Source organism: Mauremys mutica, chromosome 11, assembly GCF_020497125.1.
Source record: "Mauremys mutica isolate MM-2020 ecotype Southern chromosome 11, ASM2049712v1, whole genome shotgun sequence".
Lineage (NCBI taxonomy): Eukaryota > Metazoa > Chordata > Testudines > Geoemydidae > Mauremys > Mauremys mutica.
In genome coordinates this window covers 79119524-79145360 of record NC_059082.1, presented here as the reverse complement: position 1 = coordinate 79145360, position 25837 = coordinate 79119524, and the positions used below count along the sequence as shown (strand labels likewise).

The 25837-nt window shown below is 50.2% G+C and overlaps 1 protein-coding gene and 1 long non-coding RNA gene across 2 annotated transcripts in view; one reads left to right on the top strand and one right to left on the bottom strand.

Moving 5' to 3' along the window:
• RAI1 (retinoic acid induced 1) overlaps positions 1–17685 on the bottom strand; it is a 127956-nt gene extending 110271 nt beyond the window's left edge. The window contains exon 1 of the mRNA XM_044980047.1: positions 17440–17685. The gene's annotated coding sequence lies outside the window, so the exon portion shown is untranslated. The remainder of the gene's footprint in view (positions 1–17439) is intronic.
• On the top strand, positions 16606–24530 carry LOC123344171. The gene is made up of 3 exons (XR_006572476.1): positions 16606–16835; positions 23457–23570; positions 24206–24530. It is a non-coding gene; the product is annotated as an uncharacterized LOC123344171 (long non-coding RNA).
• The last annotated feature ends 1307 nt before the right edge of the window (positions 24531–25837 follow it).

Sequence of the window (25837 nt, the reverse complement as noted above, 5' to 3'; positions counted from 1 at the left end):
AGTGAATCCATTAATAAGCTGAACTCTCTCTGTTGGCTTTGACACTACACACTAAAGCTTTAAAGAGACAGTGCCCCAGACACTGGAGACGGGTCAGGGACAACGGTGCTAACAAAGAAGCACTGTTGCCATCAGGGAGTACAATCCCTGGCAGGTCCGGTTCTCTTTGGAGTTATGTTTTTCATACACAAAGAGCAGCTCTATATTTTCAGTCTGAATGACTTATTTGATGTTAAGGAAAATGAAAGGAAAGAAAGAACCAAAGCAAAGTTTTCATTGGAGAGAGCACAGTGTGCGCGCGCCCTCAGTAACAAGCTGCGGACTTCGGAAGGCACAATGGCTGCTGTCTCTGCAACACAGGCGGCATGCTCTGAAATTTACAGCAGTGACGGTATCAGTGTGAGAGTAATATACACCTCTGAGAGCAAGGTTGGTGAGTGGGGACTTAGATTTACTTAGCTTACTTAAACTGCAAGTTCTCGTTATTGTGTGTTTGTCCAGGGTCTAGCTAGCACAACAGGGCTCTGCTCTGCTCTCTAGGCACTACTGTGATACAATAATGAACAACAACAATCTGCCTAAGTAGATTGGAATCTTCTTAAGGCCGCGACCATGTCTTCCTTTGCGTTTGTACAACACCTGGCACCAATGGAACCGCTCTGGACATAGGCGCCGACTCCGTGGGTGCTCCAGGGCTGGAACATCCACGGGGAAAAAATGGTGGGTGCTGAGCACCCACTAACAGCCAGTGCTCCCCCTCCCCCACCAGTACCTCCCGCCCACTGGCGGCCCCGCCGATCAGCACCTCCCCCTCCCTCCCAGCGCTTCCTGCCCGCTGCGGATGGATCAGCTGTTCCGTGGCATGCAGGAGGCGCTGGGGGGAGGGAGGAGCGAGGGATGGACGTGCTCAGGGGAGGAACAGGGTGGGAAGAGGCAGGGCAGGATGGGAGCTTGGGGGAAGAGGTGGAGTGGGGGCGGGGGGGGGGGCTGAGCACCCCTCGGCAGATTAGAAAGTTGTTGCTGCTGGCTCTGGACACCAGCACAATGCCAGTAAGTGACAACTCCTCAGCCACTGGCCACAGACACAGAGATTCCCAGTACAACTCCACAGGCGCTTGAACCAGAATCCCAAGCTCAGTCTGGGAGGGACTGATCTCTCTACGGTGGTCGTAACTGGAAACCAAAACTGAACTCTGGCACAGGGCCATGCAAAATCTAGACACTCAATTCAAATGTCACACTCGGTGCCTTGATCCATCAAGGGATGAGTCCAATACACGAGCGGGGAGGTAAATTAGAGATCCAGATTTCTCCCCCTACTGAATCTTTATCATGGGCCAAACCAGGACCCCACTTTGAAGTCGGACTTGAAATCCAGGTCTGAAATGTCCAGCTGCGGCTCCTATATTATAAAACCTTTGCACAGCACTGAATCATAGAAATTAAAGCTGAAACCTGTGAAATCACCTATCCCGCTATTGATAAAGTGAAACAAGTGCAGGCTTGTTCCCTACAGAATATTCTCTGGCTCAGTTTTAAATGACCCAAGTGTCCACACATTCACCTCCTCCCTGGGAAGAGCGGCACACAGCTTAACCAGATCTCACCAGTGGACAATATTTCCTAAGACGCACCCTGTACTTTTCTTTCCTATTCCTCATTCCATTGCTGCTCGTCATGTCCCCTTGCACCAGTCTCTCCCTCCTTGGCATTTATATCCTCCAGCTCTAGACAGTTATCATATTTCTCTGAGTCACCTGGCCAAGCTATGCACATTGATAACAGCACCTTCCCTTCTCTAGCACCTCCTATCTCGGGGTCTCCAAGCATTTTGCAAACGTTAACTGAATCAGTCTCGCAACCCCCTCGTGCAGTAGGTTAGTATCTCATCATCCCCATGTTACAGACGGGAGACGCTCAGGCATGGACTGGTTACAGGCCGGATCCTGCTAAGTTCTGGGTCACCTCAACTCCCACTGGACACAATGTGAACTGAGCGCACTTTGCATTTTATAGGATCTGCTCTTAAGTCACCTGAGATCACACTGGGAGTGAGTGGCAGAGCCAGATCTGCACCTGAACCACAAGACCATCTCCTCTCCTTAAGAACCTGACCCACAGCCCACCAAAATCACTGGCAAGGCTCCCATTGACTCCAGTGGATCAGAGCAGGCCCTGACTTGGATTAATGCGGCTTTTTTGGGACTAATCAACCAGCGAGCTGGGCTTTTAACCAGCAGTGGGCTGGGAGAAGGACTGATGCTGAGGATGATCCTTGGTGAACCCAGCATAGCACTGCTCCCCAATCCCTCCCCACCTGCCTTTTTGTTATTGCAATTGGGAAAATCACCCTCTCCGCCATTGTCTGGACCGAGGCTGGCTCGCATCTGAGCACTGCAGCGCCCGGCCCGCTGTACTGTTGAGAACGGGATAGGAGACGCTTCGGGTTTTATTGAAGGCAACTTCAATGGCACATGGAGGAAAAAGCCTTGAAAATCCGCACCTCTCCTCTCCCTGCCCCGCCCCCCCAAAAAGCAGAGACGGTCTTTGTTATTAAACCAATGCCTCCTTCCTATAGCTCTGCCCAAAGTGAGGAAATTTCTCGCCAGTAGCAGCCGTCCCAGGGCTGTGACATTGCTGTAATGCTTGGCGCTCAGCTCTCTCTCTCTGGCAGCAGCAGTGTCCTTTTGTCATTATTGGCTGTGATTGCAGGGGGTGCAAGCCAGCTCTCGCGCTGACACAGAGCTGCCTCCTCCTCTCCCCTCCCTCTGGACGACCTGCCCTCGGAGAGGGAGTCCGTCTGCCGCTACCTCCCCTCTGTGAGCTCCACAAGCCCAAGCCCACATGGATAGGTAGGAGTCCCAAAGGGGGCAGCTGGGACGCTCATTAGGAAAGTAGTGACAGATGCATTTGCTATTATAAGGGTGGGGGGAGGGGGGGAGTTTGCGATCAGAACTAAAAAAAAAAAAAAAAAAGCGTCACAATTTTAACACTGTCAGATCCTTTTCGAAAGGGTGTTGTGAAGCAGGAGGGGTTGGGGAAATCTCTCCCGTCCCCATACTTTCTCCGTCTCACATAACTTGCAGTCCAGACCAGTATTTAGCATGTGCCCACCAGCAACGTATCCAGCATTGACCATCCACTGTGGAATACCACCAGCCCTCACTGCTTGAGTTAGGTTTTTTAATGGGACTGTGTTGGGTCCCCAACCCCCACCCCTCCACATTGCCCCAGGTGCATCCAAGCCTCTCCTAAGCAAGGTCACTGGCACCTTGCTGGGAACCCAAAGACCAGCCATAAAAACAGAGATACCGAGGTGCAGCTCAGAGAGACGACAGGTCCCAGCATGAGACGCACCTTCTGGATCTCAGCAGAGGCTGCTGGGATTGCACAGGAGCATCGCGTGCTGAGACCTGTCGGCCGTACAGGCTCCAGCAATGTGTTATATAAAGGGACGGTCACAGGTCACATTGTATAACTTCAGAGTCTGTGCTTGGCCCGCCGCTGTGCTCTGGCCACCTCTGCATTGCCCAGAGCACGACTGAGAGAAGAGCCAGATCAGCCCCACCTAATGCTGTTAAGAGAACAGCTCTAGTGATAACCAGAGAACAACAGATGCTGCACCTGCAAGCCAACTCCAACACAACACAAGAGTCGGAATTCACATCGCAACCGCAACAGCAAAGACCCTTCTACAAACAGCAGCAAGAAGCTGGGATCAAAACGCTGCTTCCCAAAACTCACTCTCAGCACATCTATTGCCTTCACAGATTTTGTCTTTAATTATTATTATTCTACGACACAGAGCACTGCTAATACCGAATGCAAGAGGGGCTATTTACAGCTGCAATCATGTCTCCTGATCTTCTCTGCTCCTGCTTTTTAAAATAGGCTGAGATTTTCAAACCCAACTGTGGGGACTTTTCCCCTCCAACTCCCAACAGGAGCTGTGGGGCTAAATGCCCTTAGTTACCTTCAAATTGCAATCAGAATCTATAAACCTAGGTATAAAAAGCAAAAATCTCCCCACTGGTGAAATTCTAGCTGGCCCCCAGATGCCTTCCAACAACCCCAAATGAACCAGGCCTATTGTGTGCATAAATCTTCGCACGGGGCCCACACGCCTCCGCGCTATTGATAAAGTGAAACGAGACTTAAATATTTAATAAGCGAATAAACCTGTTAAGAGGATATGATTAACTGCATGCCACAGCTCTGCATTTAAGCTATCCCCACCGTACCTTTACAGGGGTCTTATTTTTAAGGGAAATCAGCAGCAGCAGCTGTTGGTAGCAAGAGGCCATGGAATGTGTGTGCTGTACCAACAAGAATGCTAACACAATGCTCCACTTTGGAGGCATAAATATGCCATGCCAGTGTATGTTATTAAGTGGGGGGAAGGGTGGGGCCTTACTGACTCACTCTGATACCAAAAGAGAAAAAAAATAAACCCTAGAACTGAAGAGATTCTACAAGAGGTGGCAGGAGCCAGTCTGCCGGTTAGAGAAAATGTCTGAACTCTGTGCACCATTTAGTTTTGATCTCTAAATGGGAGAAAGGAGGCTCTTGTGGTCAAAGCACCAGAGCAAGAATCAAGAGATCTTAGTTCCATTTCCAACTGTATCACAGATCTTCTGCGTGACCACAGGCGAGTCACTTGGGTCATAAACTGCCCTGACTCCAACTCTGTGAGAGACGGCTGGAGTCTTGTTTGCACAGGGTGTAAATCAGGGAAGTATTTGGTCCTTGATCTCGCTCTGCTTTACTTGCATCCTATTCTGCAATGAACACCAAGGATCAGAAACTGCAGTATAAAATGGGATCACAACACGGACCAAACTCACAGAGGGCTTTGGCTCAACTAAACGGTGTTTGTAAAGCACAATAAGATCATGAGATGGAAGGGTTTATAAGCAAAGTATTGTTATTATCAATGTCTTTTTACAACATTATTTTTATGTATGAAGATTATTTTGATTATTATTATTACTGGAACTAGGGGAATTCTGCAAAAAAGTCTCCATAAACCTTCACTCGAATTTCTACATAAATGAAATTCGGCTGCACTTGTGCCACTTTTGTGTTTACATTCTCTGAATGTTGATGCCAATGCGTTTAGCAGCAGGAATATTCGCCAAAGCAGTTATTTTTTGAACAGGGATTGCAGGATATTTGGAGAAAGTGGATTTAAAATTCTTACCCGCAAGTACTCGCACCAGAAACCTGACTCTAAGAGTTACACTCATCCAACCAGGAAACAGAAACATAGCATGTGACCTAAGAAGCCAATTAAAACACCGCTAATTTCTGAAATTGCATATTCACAATGAACGCCTCACAAAAAAGCGAACATCAAGAATTATTTGCAGAAATCATCTAGAGAATAATTGTGAATAACGAATACAATTGGGGGAACTCAGAAAGTAATTTTGAATAATGAATGCAACTGGAGGAAAGCACAAATGACTTGTGAACAGAAAAGAAGTGAAATTCATTGAATAAATTGTTATGAATTATTCACGCAGCATTAATTATTATATGATACCAGTGCCCAGATGCTAGGATAGATAGATCGATCCCACAACATTCTTGGTACTGTACAAAACACAGAAGAAAACACACACTACAGCTTCAAGATGTATAGAATTTTTCATGCAAACTCTAATCCGAAACACTTTCCAGAATTAACAGTAACAGCAAGATAAATTACGTATTGCAGGCAAGGGGGAAATTATTTGCAAACCAATGGCAAGTTAATGAAGCAACGAGATACAGGAAGGCTGCTCCAGGTGACAGATGCTCTTGCACCAAAAGCAGTTTGGTTGCGTGTAGGGACCAAATGTAGAGAAGCAGAGTGACGCTGAGGTCCCTGAGACAGGCTGGGCTGAGCGGGTTTAAAAACAAGGAAGACATTTCGGGACTGGGTCTTGAAATGAACAGGGCAGCCAATGCTGGCGTTTGAGATTGGGGTGATCTGACAGAGTCCTGGTTTTGCTTGAGAGAGCGGGCTACACCATTCTGCACGTGCTGGAGGCTAGACAGTTGGAACTCAGGGCAGCCTCAGAACACAGAGTTGGACGAGTAAGAGGAAAGGTAAAAAGCGGAAGGCCAGTGTGACAGATTTAGCCATTTCCTGCAGTATCCCGGACAAACCCGACTGAATTAAGTTAAACCTTATCAAACTATGTTTAAGCATTTTAGGAGTGCACTGTATTGAAAATGCAAATATTTATGTACAATTGTGGGATTATCTAGAACGTCTCTGGGGGGGGGGGGGGAGGAGACATGACTAATGTAAACCCCGGGAGGTGTTCTGAGTCTTTTAACCAATGGTGCCAGACACGAACGAACCCTTTGCTGAGTGGGGTTCCTAGGAAATACATGGGAGGAGGGGAATACAAATGCTCACTTCCAGACCAGACATGCCAAACCCGTGAAAAAAAGAGAGAAATTGGGCTTGGTTTTGGGTTAATTGGCTTGTGCGTTGCTTGTTGGTTAGTTTTTGGCTTGTAGCTTGTTTGGCTTGTAATTTGTTGGTTGCTGTAGCTTGTTGCATCTTTTTTTTTTTTATTGGCTCCCGGCAAGCAGGGGCAAAGGGGGGGGGGGAGAGTCAGGGGTGCACAGCGGGCCCACCACAGTCCCAGACTGCATGCTGGGGGGCGGATCTAGTCACATAGAATGTTGGGGTTCTTAGGGACTGGCTTGTTTTGAACTGAGAGTAGCTTGATTTTTGGCTTACTGTGAAAGTCGGGGTGCTTATTTACCGTGTGAAAATTGGCAACTGAGCTCCAGACCCAACCTTTTGAAGCTATGTCCAGAGGAGTTAACCCATCGTCTGTTCCCAGGGTCCCAAAATCAAAGGCCCAACCTGTATAAAGCAGTGACTCTCAGATTCATGGGGTGGGGGTGTTGTTCTGAGCAAAAGGTGTTGAGAACTTGTAACCACAGAAAAACCTCTGGGTGGGGTTTGAAGGACTGATCACCTGCCAGAGGCCATGTCAGTGTTAGGATGATCTCTGGTAAAACTTATTAGCATGCGTGCAGGTTCTTGTATTGGTTTTAATATGTTTTCTCTGTAATGCTTTCACCTGCAGAATACACGTGCTTGCTTAGAGAGCTCTGAGTGGTAACTGCTAACTGTGGGCAATTACGCTGCTTATAGTCTCTGGGGAGAAAGCGAAGCAGGCCTGTGTTGGCTGTCCGGCTCGCTGGGGACCTCAGTGTTGGCAAGGAGCTGTGCAACCTGGAAAAACCCATCAGGAGGGAGAGAGACGCAGGTCTCTACACAAGAGACGTGACAGCTTAGGAGCCGGGAGCCTAAAGTGGGTGTCATTGCTGGACCATGGAGGGGAAGTACCTGTGTGACTGCCCTGACCTGTGACAGATGGCCAAGTGAGTAAGGCTTCAGCCTGGGACTTGGGAAACCAGGATTCAATTCCCTGCTCTGCTACAGACTCCCTATGTGACCTTGGGCAAGTCACTTAGGCTTAGAGTTTCAGAGGTATTTTGGCACCTAACTCCAATTGATTTCAATAGGAGTAAGGCCCCTACATATCTCTGAGGAGCTGGGCCTTAGTCCTTCAGTTCCCTCATCTGCCTAATGGGGATAATAGCACTGACCTACCTCACAGGGCACGTGAAGATATATACATTAAAGACTGCAAGGCACTCAGATACTCTGGTGATGGAGGGGGCATGGTAGTCAGATGAGATTTTGTCAGATCCCAGCACAGCTCTGTACTTCCCGCTGTACCAGGCTGAGTCAAATCCCCGGCCTCATCATGTAAGTGGTTAGAGCAGCCTTCCAACCTGTTTTAATGTGTCTGTAGCGGGGAAGGGCTGAGCAGCCAGAGGCAGGCAGCTTAGCCTGACCTGTCCTTTACGCTAGGACTGAAACGCTAGGGGCTCACTTTGATTTTATTACACGGTGGGTTTTGTACGGCCGTCGCCCGGCTCGGCTGCTGAATCCCCAAGGGGGCTGGGCTTGCGCTGATGGGGAGGTCGGCCTGAAATAGGGAGCAGGGCGGTAGAGGGGCGGTGTAAAGGCAGATGGAGCTGGGAGCAGGCAGGCATTTCAGGGAGGCAGCAGAGGAAGGAAGGTGGGACTGGAGCCTGCCGTTTAGGGACCATCTGAGAGGAGAGGCACGGGGCACGAAGGGGGCCCTGGGCATGAGAGTGAGTTGGGACGAGCTGTTAGGGTACACGGCTGCAGAGGACACGGTGTGAATACAGAGCTGCGGCTAGGTCAGGGAAGGCTGAGGGTGTGTAGAGAAAAGGGCAAAAGGAGAAGGGGGCATGTTTGGAGGAAGGGGGCTGCACTCAGGAGCTGGGGGCGCTGTCACGACAGCCATGCCAAAGCTAGTCGGCTGGAACAGCTGACTGGCACCAGTGCGTCGCTAGGCTGATTGGAGAAACAGCATCTGTCAGTCACCAGCCAAGTGGATCCGTTAATTTGCACTGCCGCCTCCCATCGCTCCTTCTCTCCGTTTCTTTCATCACTGCTAGCTAGAGCCACTATAATGTGCCTTTCATTCCTTTGTGTTTCCCTTTCTTTTTCACCCCTTCTTCTGCGCTGCTCTGCTGGAAAAAATACCAATGAGGGGTCCTGGCTTTAGACCAAAGGGCTGGTACATCCTCACTCAGAGCGGGGGATTGGAGAACAGCGGCCTAAGCTGACAGGGCTTGTCCATCCTGAAAAGGATTAAATGTCTTTTAAAGTTCTCCGTGGACCTCCCCAGCAGGTGGCAATGAACACCACTGAGCCTCACAAGGGCTGACAGCTCCATGCGGCTTGGTTAACGCCATCGATAATAGCGCTGGTGGCCTGTTTCCCTGGCAGGCAGAGTGAACCAAGAGCAGCCAAGATGGCCCAGGCCCTTACATTTAACATGGAGGTCTGGGCCTTGTAGACTACATGACCCAGCATGCAATGCTCCAACTGGATCCAAGTGAAAGTCCCCTGCCTCAAGATGGAGCACTGAATGCTTGGAGCCCCATTCTCTGTGTAGGAACCTCACTGCTGTGTCAAAGATGGGAATTCTGCAATTGGCGCCCTATTTTTGCAAAGCTCTTTGCTAGTGGTTCACTTTCCCTCTGCTGGGCAAAGCCTGTTGGTACCGGGTGGATCACGGGTAACACTATGTGAGGATACGGACTTCGACAGGTATTACTGCTGTAATCAAGTGTGAGAACACGGGAGTGCTGGGCTGACAGGAGACTGGTTTTATTTCCAAGTGACATGAATGTCTTACCCCAGGTCACACGACAGGGGTTGGCTACCACTGCACCTTCCCTTTCTTGTGAAAAATCAAGTGCAACAAAAAAGTCAACCAAAACCACCCACCACAAACCAACGCTGGCAGTTACCAAGGGACACAAATAGAGACGGCCAGGGTGGAGGCCATCAAGAACTATTGCACCATCTCTAAATCTCAGGGGTTTTCTGATCACGCAGACACTTCTTGACAGCCAAACAATTCCTCTGGCTGTGATCTGGCTGGCTGCGGCGGCAGGTCTGCCACCTGGGGCCTACCTTTGCTGTTTTTGTCATTGTCGGTAAACTAGAGGGGCAAGTGTTACTTTGGTGAGTGCATGGGCACCTGCAGCACCATTCTGAACGTGCTAAGGAGAGAGCCCAGCTTTTTTTGGTTTGCTTCAACCGTCTTTTGTTCCTCCAGCAGCACTGACCCTCAGGGTGGGTTATCATGTATGACACTAATGTGGACAGTACAGTTGTTAGCTTGGCCGCTTGCCAGCCATTCTCTTCCACTTGCAAAAGGGGTTTCTCCTCCTCTAATTTCCTGGTGTATAGCTCTTTTGCAGCTACTTCAGGGTACATGCTCGTTGGCTCTACAAGCTTGCTACAGCCAGATGCAGGCATTATGGTGTTTGTCCTCATAAGTCTCTGAACTGGTGATCCTAATAAAGCATTGTGAGATGCACTTTCATTGGAACTTGTTCAAGTATCTTCTATTTGTACCAATTTTTGATGAGTGTGCACAGAAAGGGCTTGGCATAATGTGCTTGGACTGATGCATCAAAAAGAACGGTTGAAATTCGCCATTCATGAATTGAGGGCCACTCATCTGGAATCCCATGGTGAGCAAACTACATTTTTATAATGTGGTGTTGCTTTGTTACTTGATGTGTAGTGCAACAGACCAAATTTTTAAAAAGTTGAGTAGCCCACTAATAGGAGGTAATCTTTCCTATTTAGTTCCCAATGACACCAACCTTGGACTAAGGGCAATTAGGAATCTCACTGTGGCTTCAATGGCTCTTTTTGCATTCTCTTTTCTGTGTTTATTGCCGTTTCATATTTGGATACATTATCTGGTCACAGTAGGCCATCTCAGACTCTGTTCTTACACTTCTCCATACCCAAGTAGGCACTGGGGATGACTCTTAGTATTTTCAGATTCACTTTTCACCTCTTTCGGCAGAGCCAAACAGTGTCCCCTGGAAGGAAAGTGATACTGCACCTGATCAAAGCTCACAGAAGATGCCGCATGGGGAAGGGGAAAAAAAAATCAGCATCTTTTCCTTTTCTTTTCAAAGAAAAAAATCAATGGAAAAGCTTCCAAAGATGGGAAATCATGCCAGGGAGACAGAGAGCATCCCAAACTCAATGGGCTCTCCCGATGTCTCCTGCAGTAGGAATGCCCAAAGGGATTAACCTCAGCAACAGCTTGGTGGCTATGGTGTTTGCATAATAAAACAATGTTATGCTTCAAATAGTGCCTTTAATCCAAGGCTCTCAAACCTTACAATGGTGGGTAGCTATCACCATCCTTGGTTTGCTGAGGGGGAAGCTGAGGCCTGGCACTGTTAACTGAGTGGTCCAACGTCACAGCACGAGTCAGCAGGAAAACCAGGGAGCAGAACCCTGGCATCCTGATGTTGTAACCATCACAAACCATCACAAAGCCTCATCTTCGGCCGGTCTCTCTCTCTAGACTGAGTCCTTGCTTTGCTACCAGGCGGGCCCGCTTCCTCTCTGCCATTGCGTAGCGCCCCTCTCCTGCCCCAGCGCCAGTCAGCTGGGGAGGGCAGGCGGTCACCAGGACTGCCAGATTTCCCTCCGCATCCCACAGAACCCTTCTCCGTTGTGACACAAGCGGCTTGCGTCAGCTTCGCCGTGGCTGGAAACAGCAGGGCTGACAATGACATTTGCTGCCGAGCGCCTGACATTGAACTCAGCCAGTTAGAACATCGGGTGTCTCGCTGGCAGGAGCAACCGCTCGGCTTCGACACCGCCAGCCAGCGCGGGGACAGGGGAGGGAGGGGAATGAAAAAGCAGAAGCGGCAGCCAGACAGCTGCCTCCTCCTCCTCCTTTTGTGCAGAAATGTGTTTTTGTTTGTCAGTCAAACAGATTGTTTCCCCCTTCTTCACAGGCCAATTGTTTCTGCTGCCACGAGATAAGGGATTGAAAAGGGCTATATTTTGATGGTTCTGAATCTGGGACCTCAGAATTGGAGGGTAGACATTGAGGGGGAGGAGATTCATGTTCAAATTGTCCCTTTTTTCCCTGTCTCCCTCCTTCTCCTGCCTGGAAGCTGCTTCTGCCTCCCAGCTCTCCTGCTATTTAATCTCCGCGTCTCTGGTGCACTCAGGAGGTTTATGCAATTTCGTCCTCTTTGCACCAGCTGCCGAGAAGAGTCCTTCTGTCACCTCGCTGGTCTCTCGCCACGGCTCCTCCCTCCATTCTCCCACTGAAAAATACCAGCAGAACAGAGCTGGACCCTCTGCAGACGTACATCAAAGGGCGAGGCCTTGGTGAGGTGGTCCCCACCATGGTGAAGATTCTGTGCAGGAAGCTCCTAGAAGGGTCAATGCCCTCAATGGGCTTGGACAGTAAATGGAGACGTGGAAATAAACTAGTTGGTAGGAACAAGACTTCATCCCAAGAAGATCAGGACTGGCAAAAGGCCAGCCTAGGACAGGCCACCAAAACAGCGCTGACGTCCAAGTTCAGCTGGAGGGAGCGTCTTCTGCAATGACCCATCTTGGCTGCTTCCCCAAAAATTAATACTGGCGATATTTAGGCCGATTACACCAAGTTTCTGGGACTGTGGAGAGATGAGAGGCTGGGGCTGAGACCCCCCAAACTCTGTATTATTAGGATAAGTAAATTATTTATGTTCTGGGAGCACCCAAAAGACCCAATCGGGATCAGGGCTTGTGGTGCTGGACTCCGAACAGACACAGATAAAGAGAGTCCCTGCCCTAGAGGCCTTCCATCTAAGATATCAGGTCACACTGGAGCTTGGGGGGGATCAGTCACTGATGCGAAGGCCCAGAGCGAGAGCCCCTTTGCTCCTATATACTGGTCACATCTTGTTTAATTATCCAGTGCTCAGGAGCAGAGGGAGGGGCTTTGCCTCCCATCCTCTGGGGATCACAGCCTGGAAGGGGCCAGCGCGGTTCATATCCAGCTCATAAGCCTCTCAGAGCTCAGGCTTGAGGAGTGAGATTCACTCAATTAATTTTGCTTTGGCAAAAAGTCCATTTTTATTGCTATTTCATGCCTTCAGTATAGATTTTCTCTGCTCGTCTCAAAGGGATAATAAAACCCGACTCGTTCTTTTTATAAGAAGTCTCACACTCCCTCTCACATCGGGCTGTCGTGTTCCCCACCTATACATGTAAATTTAAAGGCAAAGAGGTGTCACTTAAAGACAAAAAAATGACTCAGGGAGCCAATCTGTGAGCAAAACCCAGCATACCCTCAAACTAGGGCACCCAAACTTGGTGACATCAAGGGCTGCCCTGTCAACATCTAACTGGCCTAGAATGGAGCAGCCTGGAGCTGCCCGTCCTATTTATTAGGGTGGAGTGGCCTGGGAGACAAGTCCTAGCAGGCCATGCTCCATCTTGCTTCAAAACTACTAAGATCAAGATGGCCGAGGGCCTGCTGGGAGCTATAGTATTCATGGGCTGCACAACCACATTACAGGTGACGGCCACTTGGGCTGCATTCGGCTCCTTGTCCACACTAGGGCTGTCTTTGCTGTAAAAAGTTCCACCTGGATGTGCTAGACCTGATTCCCTTCTACCTTACGCCTCGGGCCCTAGTGACCATTGCTGTGCAGTGCTGACACAAAGGGGTCACAGGGCAGGTGCCAGGGTTTCCCCGGGGGAAGATCCCTGGTGCACGTGTCCCCTATGCCAGGAACAAGGAATGTTGCGGCGTGGGCTGAAGGAGAGGGGACAGGAACCCCCCCGCCCCAAGCTATTCCACCCCCCTGCAAAATCTTACTGGGGCCACTGCAGCAGGGTTGCAATTTAAGGGCATCCCTCAGAGTTGCCCTAGCCTGCATTAGAGGTCACAATGAATAAGGGAGGTGCAAATTGTCTCTCCTCTGCTGCTGCCAGCACATGGATGATTCCTGGTGTTGTCACTTACATGAACAGAAAGGGGTATAGGACTACACCATTCCGACGTGGCAGCGTTTTCACACTCAGGGTAAATGACAACCCAAGGTGCAGGGCAGTGGGGAGTCGGGTGGCAGCAGCTGATAGGAATAAGGAGAAGACTTCAGCTGAAACAAAGTCTGTGTTTCCCAGCTGTAACTGTATGTTTGATACAACAACCTGCATCTAGGGGCCTAACCCTGCAGCAGAGCCTACCTGAAAACACTGGTCCTGATTCTCCTGTCACTTACGCTGGCGTGAACCAGGAGTAAACACCAATGGAGTTAATGAGGCAACATCTGTACAAAATCAGGCAAGGCCCTGACTTCATGGTGGCGTTTTGCAGAAATGTAGCTATATCAGCGTAGCTGCATAAATGCAAACCGTTAGCACAGATATGCTGCGCTGATTTGAAACGGGGCTTCTCTCTGTATGGACCAGGGTAAAGTGAGAGGCAAATCAAGCCCAGCTGGTGAGGATCTGACTGTTTACGGTAGATTATAAATGTGGAAGTTTGAGAGGAATAATTGTTTTGTCTTTTTTTCCACCTAACCTGCCCCCGCACCTCCTTTCCCAACCCAGCCTGTCAGCCATCCTGTCGGGTCGCTTTTCCACTTCGTTCTGTGAATGCAAAGCCTCCGTTGCCAGGCATGCAGCACCCGCAGCGAGAGGAAACCCACAGATGGGTCTGCTCCTGCAGGTGTGGCTGCAACTGACAAAAGTTTTAAAGGTGGCCTGCGCTGGAATGGGGGAAAACGATAAGAGGAAACCCGTGAGAATAAAACCCTGGTTAACTGAAACTCTCGGGGTCCGGAGGTCGGTTACTGGCATGTCGCCTAGGGCTCAGATTCACGGTGCTTTCAGGAGTTCACGTATGTGAAGCTGCAGCCTGGTTCTACCAGTTAAACGAACCCTCTAGTATCCCAAAGGTTCGGGTGTTTCCACTGACCAGTGAATGAGCAGGATTCACAGCTCACCTTGTCTTTAACAGCCAAGCACTAGGTGGTAACAAAGATGTAATTTAACTAGGGATGGTCCTGAATGTAAAGCCTAGATCTAAGCAGGCCTGTATTTTGGAGAAGTTTGGGTGTGGAAACTTCATGGGTGAGCCCTATATGGAGTGGAACCAAAACCCAGATCTGAATATCCCCAGATAAGAACCTAACATTTGCAGCTCAGAAGGAGGTTTAATGCAAGAGAAAAGACTGGCTTTGAAGGGCTCTCAATGAAGTAACAGGTGAGGTCCCATCTACAAGGATAAGCCTCTAGGCTGCCTTCTTCCAGCCTGTGGCTCCCCCTACTTGGGATCTGGCAACAGTTTGTGGGGGAAATCAAAATGGACCCAGTTACTCAATCTACAGAGTAGTAGTAGAGTGACTCAGAGACAATGGGTGGTGGGGACTTTTGGGAGAGGCAAACCATTTACCTGAGTGCAAGGTGTGTGTGTGACAGATGGGCCCCTTAAAATACATGGTTAGCAGCAGTTGCCCTGCCTAGATGAACCCAGAAACTCTTTTCTGAGAGCTGAAGAGGAACACTGTGGATTTCCAACTATACTGGGAGATGCATCTTATGGGTGAGGCATTGGACACAGGTCCCCAGCATGGGTGATCTTTTCATGAGACGAGGATGGTATCCGTAGTTGTCTTGTAACTAAATTCCCAATTTAGATCTATTCTACTTCTCTAAATTTCCCCATGTAGCTTTGAGCGGGTGTAGTATTCTTCCTCATTTCCTGTTCTGAACAACTCATGTCCCACCCTAGAGGAAGCTGCATTTGGTTGCTGAAGTGACCTCAGTGCAACCTGCAAAGCACTTTGCAGGCCTCCTGGACAAAAGGCAGTAGAGAAACATTAAGTCATTGTCATTATATCATGCGGCTGCTATTTTTAAAGCCCTGTCTTAATGTAGTTGGGGACCTGGGTCATCCTTATGTCAGTGGGAGATTCAGCGGGGTAGGAGAGAGACCTACCATAAAACAGGTCCTTTTCTCCATTTTTACCGGCAGCTTAGTATCCTTTTCTAATCCATCCCCCAACATAGCTCAAGCTGCATTTTCATCAGCCATTGGGTGCAACGGCTGAGCGATTAAGTCACGACTACAATCCTGAAGGTTTGCATTTGAGTCTCGCTGGATCTCACACTGAAAGGTCACCTCCAGTTCACCCAGCTGCAAAATGGGTACCCAACCCATCAGGTTAGGGCAGTCCAAGGCAGTGGGATGTGATGCGGGCCACATCATCACTTCCTCCTGTCCCTTGGCTGGGACAAGGGACATGCTTCAACCACATCAGCCCAATGAGCCAATGGTTCAGGGGAACTTTGATTGGTATAAATGAGGGAAGTCCAGCGGATAGGACTGGGAAATCAAAACTTCTGGGTTTTAGACCTGTCTCTGCAACTGACCCCGGGGTGAGACCCTGGGCATAACCACTCCTGTCCCTCTGCTCTCCAGTCTTTAAAAGCAACCTTTTTATCCCCATTTGCAAAGTGTTCTTAGGAACAATGAAAATCCTTCCTGTTACAGTGCCCTGGGCGCGGATCATTACGTGACCCAAGAGTTGAATACAACTCACAGACCATCCCCTCCATCACAACAGCAAGGCCGATGTCTCAGGTTCTAGCACTACATTGGTTCTGTTCAGATGTTGGGGGGGGGGGGAGCAGAGCTGTATCCCTGGGGTGGGTAGGATCCTGCTCCTCACCATGTGCTGTCAGGGAGGCACTTTTACAGGTAGCGCCGAAGACACGCAGCATGAGGAAGCTGCCGGGTGCTGAAGCGTCTTTGCAGGCAGGAGCAATTGGATCTGCCTTGTGAGAGGCCCTGCACCTTTGGGGGCCCCAATGTGATCAAACACCGTGGCCATATGAGCCCAGCCCATCCTCTCCCAGGCCTCTGGGCCACTCCCCTAGCCGGAGTCCCCATCTCTGATTCAGGCTGAGTACATGGCTCCATTCTGAGCCCTCACAAGAGGCCAGCTGGAGGGGCAGGTTGCTTGGCAGCAGCTGCACAGGGAGCAGGTAGGGCCCACTGGCCGCCGCAGGCTTTTGCAAAGAAGGGATTGATCGTGTCTCAGGGGCCGCTTGGTTTTCCTGTCCGGGCAGCAGGGAGCAAACAAACACCCCAGCCGTTCTCCTGCTCTGACGTCAATTAAAGGCTCCGACAGGTCCGCGACGTCAGCCAAGATGTATTGCAAACAGATGGAAAGCCCTTGAAAAGTCTATTCCTCGCGGAAGGGAACTAATATACAGTGTCTCCTTCAGGCTGGCGCTCAGGCCGCCTGGTGCAGGGGGCTGTTTACTCGCCGTGGAGAGGCCTCAGGGCTCCCACTGCCTTTCCTGTCTGAGGATTTCTGTGCTGTAGCCAGCGCTGCACAAAATCAGGTCTGCGGCTGAAAAAAAATCTGCTCCAGCAGACGAGGTAGACTGGGGCTGCCAGGGCTCCCAGGCCGGGGGTCCTCAAACTTTACTGTGAAATGCAAAGTTCTGTCTCGGTGCTAGAGGGTTTGGTTCAGGGGCTCCCTGCGCTTGGGAACCGCAGCAGGAGCGGAGGGAAAGAGCTGATCAGCAGGGCTTGTCTTGTTCCTCTCCCCGGGAGCCAGGCACGGGCAGCTGCCGGGCTGGGCTCGTGGGGGTGGGTGCAAGGGAGAGAAGCGCAGCTCGAGGGCTCCCTGGGAAGTTGGCAGCAGGGCCCTGGCGGGGAGACGCCCCCGCAGTTAGGGAATCACCGGGGGGGCCCGGAGCACAAACCCCGCGCGCCCAGGGGTGGGCTGCGGCCGGTCGGGCCGCTGCGACGTGGAGTCAATTGCCGCCAGGGGCTCTCGCCTCCCCGCGGGGCCCCGGATCGGTCTCCGGAGCCGGGCAGCGGAGACGTCCCCGGCCCGGCCCCGGCGCCTTGTCCGCCAGCCCGGCCCGGAGCCCCAGGGCACGCTCGGGCCTCGCCTGCCCGGGGAGCCGCTGCTGTCGCAGCCCCGTGCGCTCCGCTCCGCTCCCCCCGCAGCCGGGCGAGGCTCCGCCGCTCTTACCTCGCTCCGCCGCCGCTCACCGCCGGCGCCAAGCGGGGCAGCCGGGCCAGGGACGCGGGGCGCGGAAGCTCCTCCGGTGCCCATCCATGGGAGCGCCCCCCGCGGCCGGATTTCCGCTCCGCTCCCGCGGGCAGGTCAGGGACTGCGGCCCCCGGCGTGGCCCCGCTCCGCCTGCAGCCGAGCGCGCTCCGGCGCGGGTGTCGATGGCAGCCAGATCCCACTTCGCACAGGAAGGGCGAGCGGGCGAGGAGGGGGGGAGAAGAAAGTTAGAGGCATGGCTGGATGCTGTCGGAAGTGCACGCTCATGTTTCCCTCCGGGGAAATCCAGGTGTTCTGCCCGGGCCGACAGCCCCATCTGCCGGCCGGCCGGCTCGCAGCCCGGCTCGCCCGCCTGGCAGCCCGGCCCTGCCCGCTGGGGTTGCAAAGCTGCCCCGCCGTGGGATGGGCCTGGCGGGGCGAACCTCCCCGCCGCCGCCGGGCCAGCCGCTGGGGGTGTCCCGCACGCAGCCTCCCGCAGGACGCTTGTGGCAGGGAGCCATCAACTCAGGAGGGGGGGTTGACTTAGGAAAGCCAAACTTCTAGCTGGAGACAGGGCACTGAGGCGTCTGGCTGAATGGAGGTGGCGTATTCCAGCGGTTTGGGAAGCTGCCTCTCAGTGGCAGTTTTGCTGTTAGAATTGAACAGGGCTTTCAGAGCCCAACCTAGGGGAAGGAGGGTGTATTTGGAGCTGAAAGCTCCTGTGTGGGCAGATGAACCTCTCCTCCGATGGAAGTGCCCTGAGAGGTGATAAATCCACAGCCAGGTGGGGTCACCATGCTGCACACGCTGGCCACTTGGAGGGGATTTCATATACTCCGGCTCCAATCCTCCATCCAAAAGAATAGTGATGTGAAGGAGAATCTCCATTAGCAGGGCAGGGGCCTAGGAAATCCAGGCCAATAAAGAACAGGTTTCTGTCTACACTTTAGCTTGAGTCCCAGAATTATAAACACATAAGGAAGTGGCAAGACAAAACGGTATTTATTTAGGTTGGCCTGGCAACTTGACAGTTGTGTATCTTTGCATGGAGTCAGCTTGAAGGAAATGGGGTGCGGTGGGGAGGCAGGGCAGAGGAAGCATATTAAGTGAAGAAAATTGGCTGTAGCCAGCTGTACTGACTAATGCTTATTTTGTATTTTCCTTGTTGTGGTTTTACAATCACATTTAAACAAGTATTTTCCTCTCCCACGTTTTTGCAAAAGCCCCAAACAAAAAGAGGGCAAAGTGCCTATGCTCAGAGTGCTGTGAAATGTGTAGAGCAGGGGTAGGCAACCTATGGCACAGGTGCCGAAGGCGGCACTCACACTCCCCGGGTCCTGGCCACCGGTCCAGGGGCCTCTGCATTTTAGTTTAATTTTAAATTAAGCTTCTTAAACATTTTAAAAACCTTATTTACTTTACATACAACAATAGTTTAGTTATATATTATAGACATAGAAAGAGACTTTCTAAAAACGTTAAAATGTATTACTGGCACATGAAACCTTAAATTAGAGTGAATAAATGAAGACTCGGCACAGCACTTCTGAAAGGTTGCCGACCCCTGGTGTAGAGGAAACGAAGTGAAATACAGAGGCTGTTTTTCCTCTATTTTCTTAGCGACAGCCGTTGTAGCTTTGGCTAGTAGCGATAGTGGGGGGAAACCATTTGTAGACAGATGTATGATTTTTAAGTTGACGATTTTCCTTTAATCACAGAGATGGCCATCATCTAATCTCTCTCCCCCCCCCCCCCCGTGCCTGCCTGCCAGCCAAGGCAAGTGATAGTGAGCAAGTGGTGTAGGGGTCCTGCAGGCCGAGGCCTTTGGCATGAATGTCCTGGCTGACTCACCTGTGCTGTCTGGCACTAGCCTGACAAGGAGAGGTTGTTTCTTTGGTTTGAGTTTTAACAGATCTTAGCAGCTGGGTGCATTTTGGGTTCAGCACGTCCCTTTTGAAACCAGCTAGACATGCAGATGGAGGCCAATAGCAGGAAATACCTGCAGCTCTGCTGCTTCCCACTGCGAAAACCAAACAACAGCGAAAGTGTTAACAGGGCTTCTGCCCTATTCTACGCTGCAGAATAGCAATCCCAGGCAGAAGGGGTCTCCAAACAGACAATACAAGCCATTGTTTCTTCAACTCTTGGGATGCTAATTGAGGTCAGCCTGTCGTTTGACTCCAGTTGCTATTTAGACTGGTCTAATCCCAGGCTTTTAATAGGAACCTAGCAATTGCCATACAGGGATCCATCTAGTATAGTATCCTGCCTGTGACAGTAGCCCAGAACCCGTTATGGGATATTCTGCCCCCAGGGAAATTTTTCTGCCAGCCCCCAATAGTTAGAGCTTGGCTTATGCCCCGGGGCTTATATCTTTTCCAAAGCTCTTGTTTATATTTCTGGTGTTTACTGTTAGAACGCTGGATAGTCTTGTTATCCATACACAGGCCAAATCCTTTTTTGAATCCTACTTAGCTCTTGGCCTCAGTGATACCATGTGGCAATGAGTTCCACTGGCTACTTGTGGGTTGCATGAAACAGTATTTCCTTTGATCAATGTAAAATTTGCCACCTCTCAATTTCCTCAAATGGCTCCTTGCATATATACCTTACATTTACATCACACCTGTTAGTCCCAAAGAGCCAAGAATTCTTTTTTTTAAAAGCACCACATATGTGATATTGCAAACCATTTTGTACTCAAGTAGTTCCATAGAAGTCAATGGGCTTACTTGTGTGGAAAAAGTATTATTCCTGTGAGTGAGGGTTTCCAAGCTCTGCCCTATGTGTAGTCCAGAAACAACAAAAAACATTGAAAGAAATAATCAAGGTTGCCAAGTGCTAACAGTGTATTTCCCTATCACATCATCTAGAAGAGCAAGGAAATTAAAATCTAAGGACTTTGTGAATCTTAAATTGGCCACATAATAATAGTGGCTATCTTCTCTTAGTTCTGTGTTTTTACAGTGCCTAACCTAGCACAATGTGTCCCTGGTCCAGACTGAGGAACCCTGGGCCCTACCACAATGCAACATAAATAAGAATAATACATTTATTATAACATTATAATATAATGGGAGATATAAGATAACATATTCTTGCCCCCTTTGGCCTGAGCGTTTAGCCAATTTTGGGGGCCTCGCTGGGTTTTTCTAGTGAGAGGAAAAATTGATGAGCTGAGTATTTATTTATAAATTGACAGAAGTTGTTTTTGGCCGACATAACTGCTGTTTCTTTAGAATAATGTTGAATATGTACAATATAACTCCCTGGTAAAATTGTGGAGATGTTCTGTATGGGCTTGTATTTGAAGTTGATCAATATGTGTTATTAATATGTACATACAAAATTTTGTATTTTGAGATTGCTGATGAAGGAATCATTTTTATTTTGGGTCAGAGATAAGGTTGTTGTATGTATATGCAATTCTAAGCCAGAACAACGTGTTTCTATTTATTATTTAAGCTATGCTGGATTCATGGTGTCCTTAGCTATTCCTTTCCTTGCTTTTAAGAGCTTCTGCTTTTACAAATGATGTGAGAGTAAATACATTTCTGTCGCTTAGTGACCTTAACTGGTTCTTTAAACAAAGTTTTTTTGGTTTTGGAATTTCCCTGGTTTTTTATTTTTAAACATCTTTCATTTTTTCTTGTGTCACCAAAGCTGAAGAGATCATTTATAAATGTTAACTAAATGGAATGGAAGGGTCAGATAGTTAAATTAAAGAAGTGAGCAGAGCTGTCCGAGTTAATGAGGGCTGCCAACCTACCTCTAAAATCCCCTAGCAGCTTTGAAATTGGAATGAAATGACTATCAGTGAAAATGCCCTGTCCACAAGCAACTCACTACCCCAGTAGCTTTGCTTTGGTCACCGAAAGACCCTGTTTTAATAGGGGCCATCATCAAATATATTCTGTATTCTTTCTTTTCCGCGACTGCTTCAGAGGCAGAGAGCCTCGTCTAATCTTCCAGCACTAGCCATGTCTAAGACATTTTCCTACTCGTGCCCTTAGAAATGGCCTCTTTCACCAACCAGTATCAAAGTCTACCTCTGGCTCAAATGTTGCGGCCTAACGTGACCTTGTTAGGCAGATAGAGGGGTACAGTGTTAGGGTCTGTCTTCACCGCAGAGTTAGCCTAGACACTGACTCAGGTGTTGCCCCTAACTCGCCTCCTTTCCACACACCAAACCTTCTCACCCGATTTCAGTGATGCTTTCAACCCAGGTGCCAATTCCCTGCGTACGCCTCGCAGGACAGATAAGAGCTCCTACAATTTCCTGGAAAAAAAATCCTAGCTCAGCTCAGTGTGCTGCAGCGCAGGGAGCCATCGGACACGCACCCCGAAATCCTAGCAACACACATGAGGGAGGAGAACAGCCCCAGTGTGGACACAGTAACTTGGGTCAGGCTGTGCCGTGGGGCTGTTCACCCGACAGCGAGGCCAACCCTGGTGCTGATCCGTTGGGCTAACTCTGCAGTGAAGACATCCCCTCAGGCGCTTTGCCAAGACTCTGTCGAGGAGCTCGGGGCAGCGTTTTGGGCCATTGCTGTCGTTTTGAAGAGAGGCTTTCCCAGCAAGGTGCATGGCAGGGCTGGGCCCCGGCGGCAGCAGAACGCTAGCTAACCTCTCTCTCCAGCAATTGCTGTGGCCATTTGTGGGAAGAGAGTCGCTTCCAGATGGAGGCTCCTTGGCTGGTTTTGTTCAGAGTGTGAGGGGCGGAAGTGTCACTCGCAAGGGGGCATCATCACCGACGTGGGGGCTGGGGGAATGAGGAGAGAGAATGGCATAGAAATGAGAGCAGCAGCAGATCTGGTAGATCCTATAGGAAAACAACCATCTAGCAACCATCTCATGCAGAGAGCTGGGGTCACATGTATTGTGTGGTGAAGACACTAAGTCAAAGCCCTGGAGTCCCTTCTCCTTTGATCTGTGTCCCAGGGCCAGCTTTGCAATTTGCAAGTCTCCACGCCCTAGTAGGGTCACAGGCTGCCAGAGGGGGTGGGTTTGGACCGGGAGCTCCCTCCTCCTTCTTCAAGGAGCAGTACAGAGCAATAACATAAGTCAAGGCTAGAGAGGGACCCAAGCCCGTATTTGTGTTTTAGGCTGCCCCTGCTGTGTAGCCAAGGGGATTTCCCCAGGCTTGGGAGGCTGAGCTCAGAGGGGAGGGAGACAGGAATCTGACAAGATTAGAGGGGTGAGGGCCCCAGCCGAGCCAGCGTGCATTTGAGTCTCAATAGATTTCAGAGGCTCCAAATATGTTTTCAGATGAAAGCTGCTCCGAGCCCCTCCCCCGCAAAGGCAGGTCAGTGCAGGAAGCTCCATGCATGGAGAGAGGCTGCAGGCACCAGATTTGTTTGACTTTCTTGTTATTTTGCTTAAAAAAAAAAAACACAAAAAAACCCCAAACCCACCACCACACCAAGAAAGGAAAGAGCTTTAATAAGCCCAGAAGATGTCACCATAGTAACAGAAATCAGAGCCACTCCAAGGATTCTGCCGCCTGGGAAGGAGATAAAATGTTTTCTATCGATCGCTGTCGGGAAAGTCACTGTTGATAAGCCATCCGAGGCGAAATGGGAGCAGACACAGGAAAACGGGAGCTCTTCAAATGAGTCTCCAGATGCTCCCACAATCTCCCCCGCTTTGCAGTTTGGGGTTGGAGGGAATCAATTGCTCCTTTGTAGCGAGAAGATTTCCAGTTCTCCCGCTTTGCTGTGTGTGTTTCTGTGTCCCTGGGTGGGTGTTTGTGAGAGTGTTTGTCTCTCTTGGGGTGAGGTTGAGAAGAAATCTGGGAGCGGGGGGGAGCGTGGGTGCAGATGTTTTATGGGTGTCTGTGCACGAGCCATAATTAACACACAGCAGAAAGCCCTACATAATTCTCCCGTTTAGCAGCTTTTCAACGTGAAAAAGTGGATAAACGCTCTGTTTTAGGACTGTCCTAAATAAAGAGCCTGCAGGTGACTTTTCACCCACGCTTCCCCCTCTGCTGTTATCAGGCATGTCACTGCCGTGTGGGAGGAGAGAGAGAGAGAACATGGCTGTGTCCACACGGAGGATATTTCCAAAATTACCCCACTCAGACCTCCTTTTACCACGGGGGTTAACAGCAGGTCAGTTGAATTGGTGCTAGCACTAGTGGGGAATTTTTGTTTGGTAAATTTCCCCTTTGCGGGCAAAGCGTGCATGACTCAGGCCTGTATCTCCTCCATATCACCCTCTCCTAGGTGTTTGGTTGTGGTGTGGGAGTTTGGTGGGGTTCAATCCAGCTTTATCTCCATCACAAAACCCATCCCCACGGCTAATACTAACTGTCCCCCTCCTTGCCGACCATCTCAGCCGGGAAGCCAGGGATGGAACGGGTCATTGAGACTGACATAGCCTCTCGGCTTTGGAGCGGATCAGTTCAGGTTAGGTTCGAGGCACATCAGCGGGGCAGGTCTGGAGATAGATCCAAGATGTTGGTCTCCAGGCCTGCTATCCTGGTCTCTTTCCATTCCTCTTGGCTGTGATCACCCCTTTGATATCCATCCAATATGCCCATCACTGTCACTTGGGCTGGGCTGTTCTGTAGCTGTCTTATAAATACTACTACTATTTGACCGTCTCCTTCCTGTGGCAATGCCTGGCAAGCCCGCTAGCTGCCTGGTGGCTGTTTCTCAGCGCTCTGCTCAGCAACGGGGGGGGGCTGGCCTGCGTGCCCTTTGAAGAAATGGAAAATCCTATTATCTGCTCATTCTTTTCACAGCATGAAGCCACAGAGCATTCACCAGGAATGGAGTGTGGTCTGCAGCTCAAAGCCCTGCACCGGCTTGGCTCCCACTGAGATGTGAAGGTGCCCGGGTCAGCACCAGAGGATGGGCAGCCTCTCAGCTCTGCTATCCATATTCATGTAGCTGGAGTGGGAGCTCTGGGTGAGGGCAGGGGGACAGATGGGGGCGCAGACCAGGAGAGAGCAGCTGAACCTGGGAGCAGAGAGCAATCAGCCAGACTTTGTAGGTCTCTGGCCCTTGCAAATGCCTGATCATCCCCCTTCATTGGGTGGCAGCACTGCCTATGGGGACCCAAGGGAGCTTGTGTATGTATGGGGGGGCTGGGTCATTTTTTTAACCCCTTGAGCACTGCAGCTGAGCATGTTCTGCCCAGGTAGCAATGTGAGAAACTTGAAGTACCTGTAAGGGTGCAGACATCAGTAGGGCAGGGAAGGAGTTAATGTTACATTCTCTGCTGTTGGCAATTGGCAGCAATAAAACGGGCAGTGAATTTGGGTCTGCGTGGAACCAAGGCACATTCAGTTCTGCAATGAAAACTGCACTGGCAGCAGGGGGCATTGGAGGACTGCGCTCCCAGACATGATTTGCAGCCCTTGAGAGCTGGTCAGATGCCACAGAAGGCACTTGCTAGGGATCGTGTTAACGACGCGGGCACAAGCCTTATGCCCTGGCCTGTGCTAAAACCCTGGCTCGCAGAAGCTAAAGAAGTTTGGCTTGATCTTATTCCAGGTGTTTGTCTCTGGCTTGTAGAATACTTGTCTGTTATTGGGGTGGCTCCATCACGGAGATAAATAAATAAGAGGTTAGTGGGTAATTTAATTTGTTTTTAAACTGATACAGGACACTTACCTTAGTCGTTTACTTCTGAATGTTAAAAACGAAGCCCAGTGACAATGACTGGATTTGTGTAACTATAGGAACGTGATATTTTGATAAATAGTGACATGTGCCATTCACCAAATACACTGGTTGTCTAGAGCAAGCCAGATCTGGTGATTCAGACCCATTGGTTGGAGTTGGAAAGTAGATGAAGGAGGAGTTAGGAAGGTCAGCTGAATTCCACTTCTGTGTTACTTGGATTATTAAAAACAAAAGGATTTATTTAAATTATCCAATTTCCTTTTCCACACTTGGCTCAGCGTGGACAGTGCAGAAGCCCTGGTCAGTGTTACCAGGGCCGGATTAACTTTTTGTGGGCCTGGCACCAAACATATTGGTGGGCCCCCCTGGGGAATGATTGTAAGAGGGGCTGGGGGTAAAAGCACAGTGGGGCGGGAGCTAGGGTTGGTCTCTGGAGCAAGGGAGGGGTCAGGGGTAAACTGCAAGCGCAGCAGGGCTGGGGAGGGGGTAAAGAGAATCCCCCCCCCCTGCCCCTGCCCACACAGAGTGGGTACCTACCTGGTTCTAGCCCATTCTCTGTGTCTCTCTCTGCACTGAGCTGCCCCTCCTCCCGCAGCAGCAGGACAGGTTCTCTTCCAGCCCTGGGGGGTGGGGTGGGGGGTTGTTGGGAGTGGGAGGAGCGGAAGCTAATGTGGTTACTCCTATAACCAGACATTTAGTTTCCAGTCAGCGCTGCTAACCGGACACTCAGGTCCCGTTTTCTACTG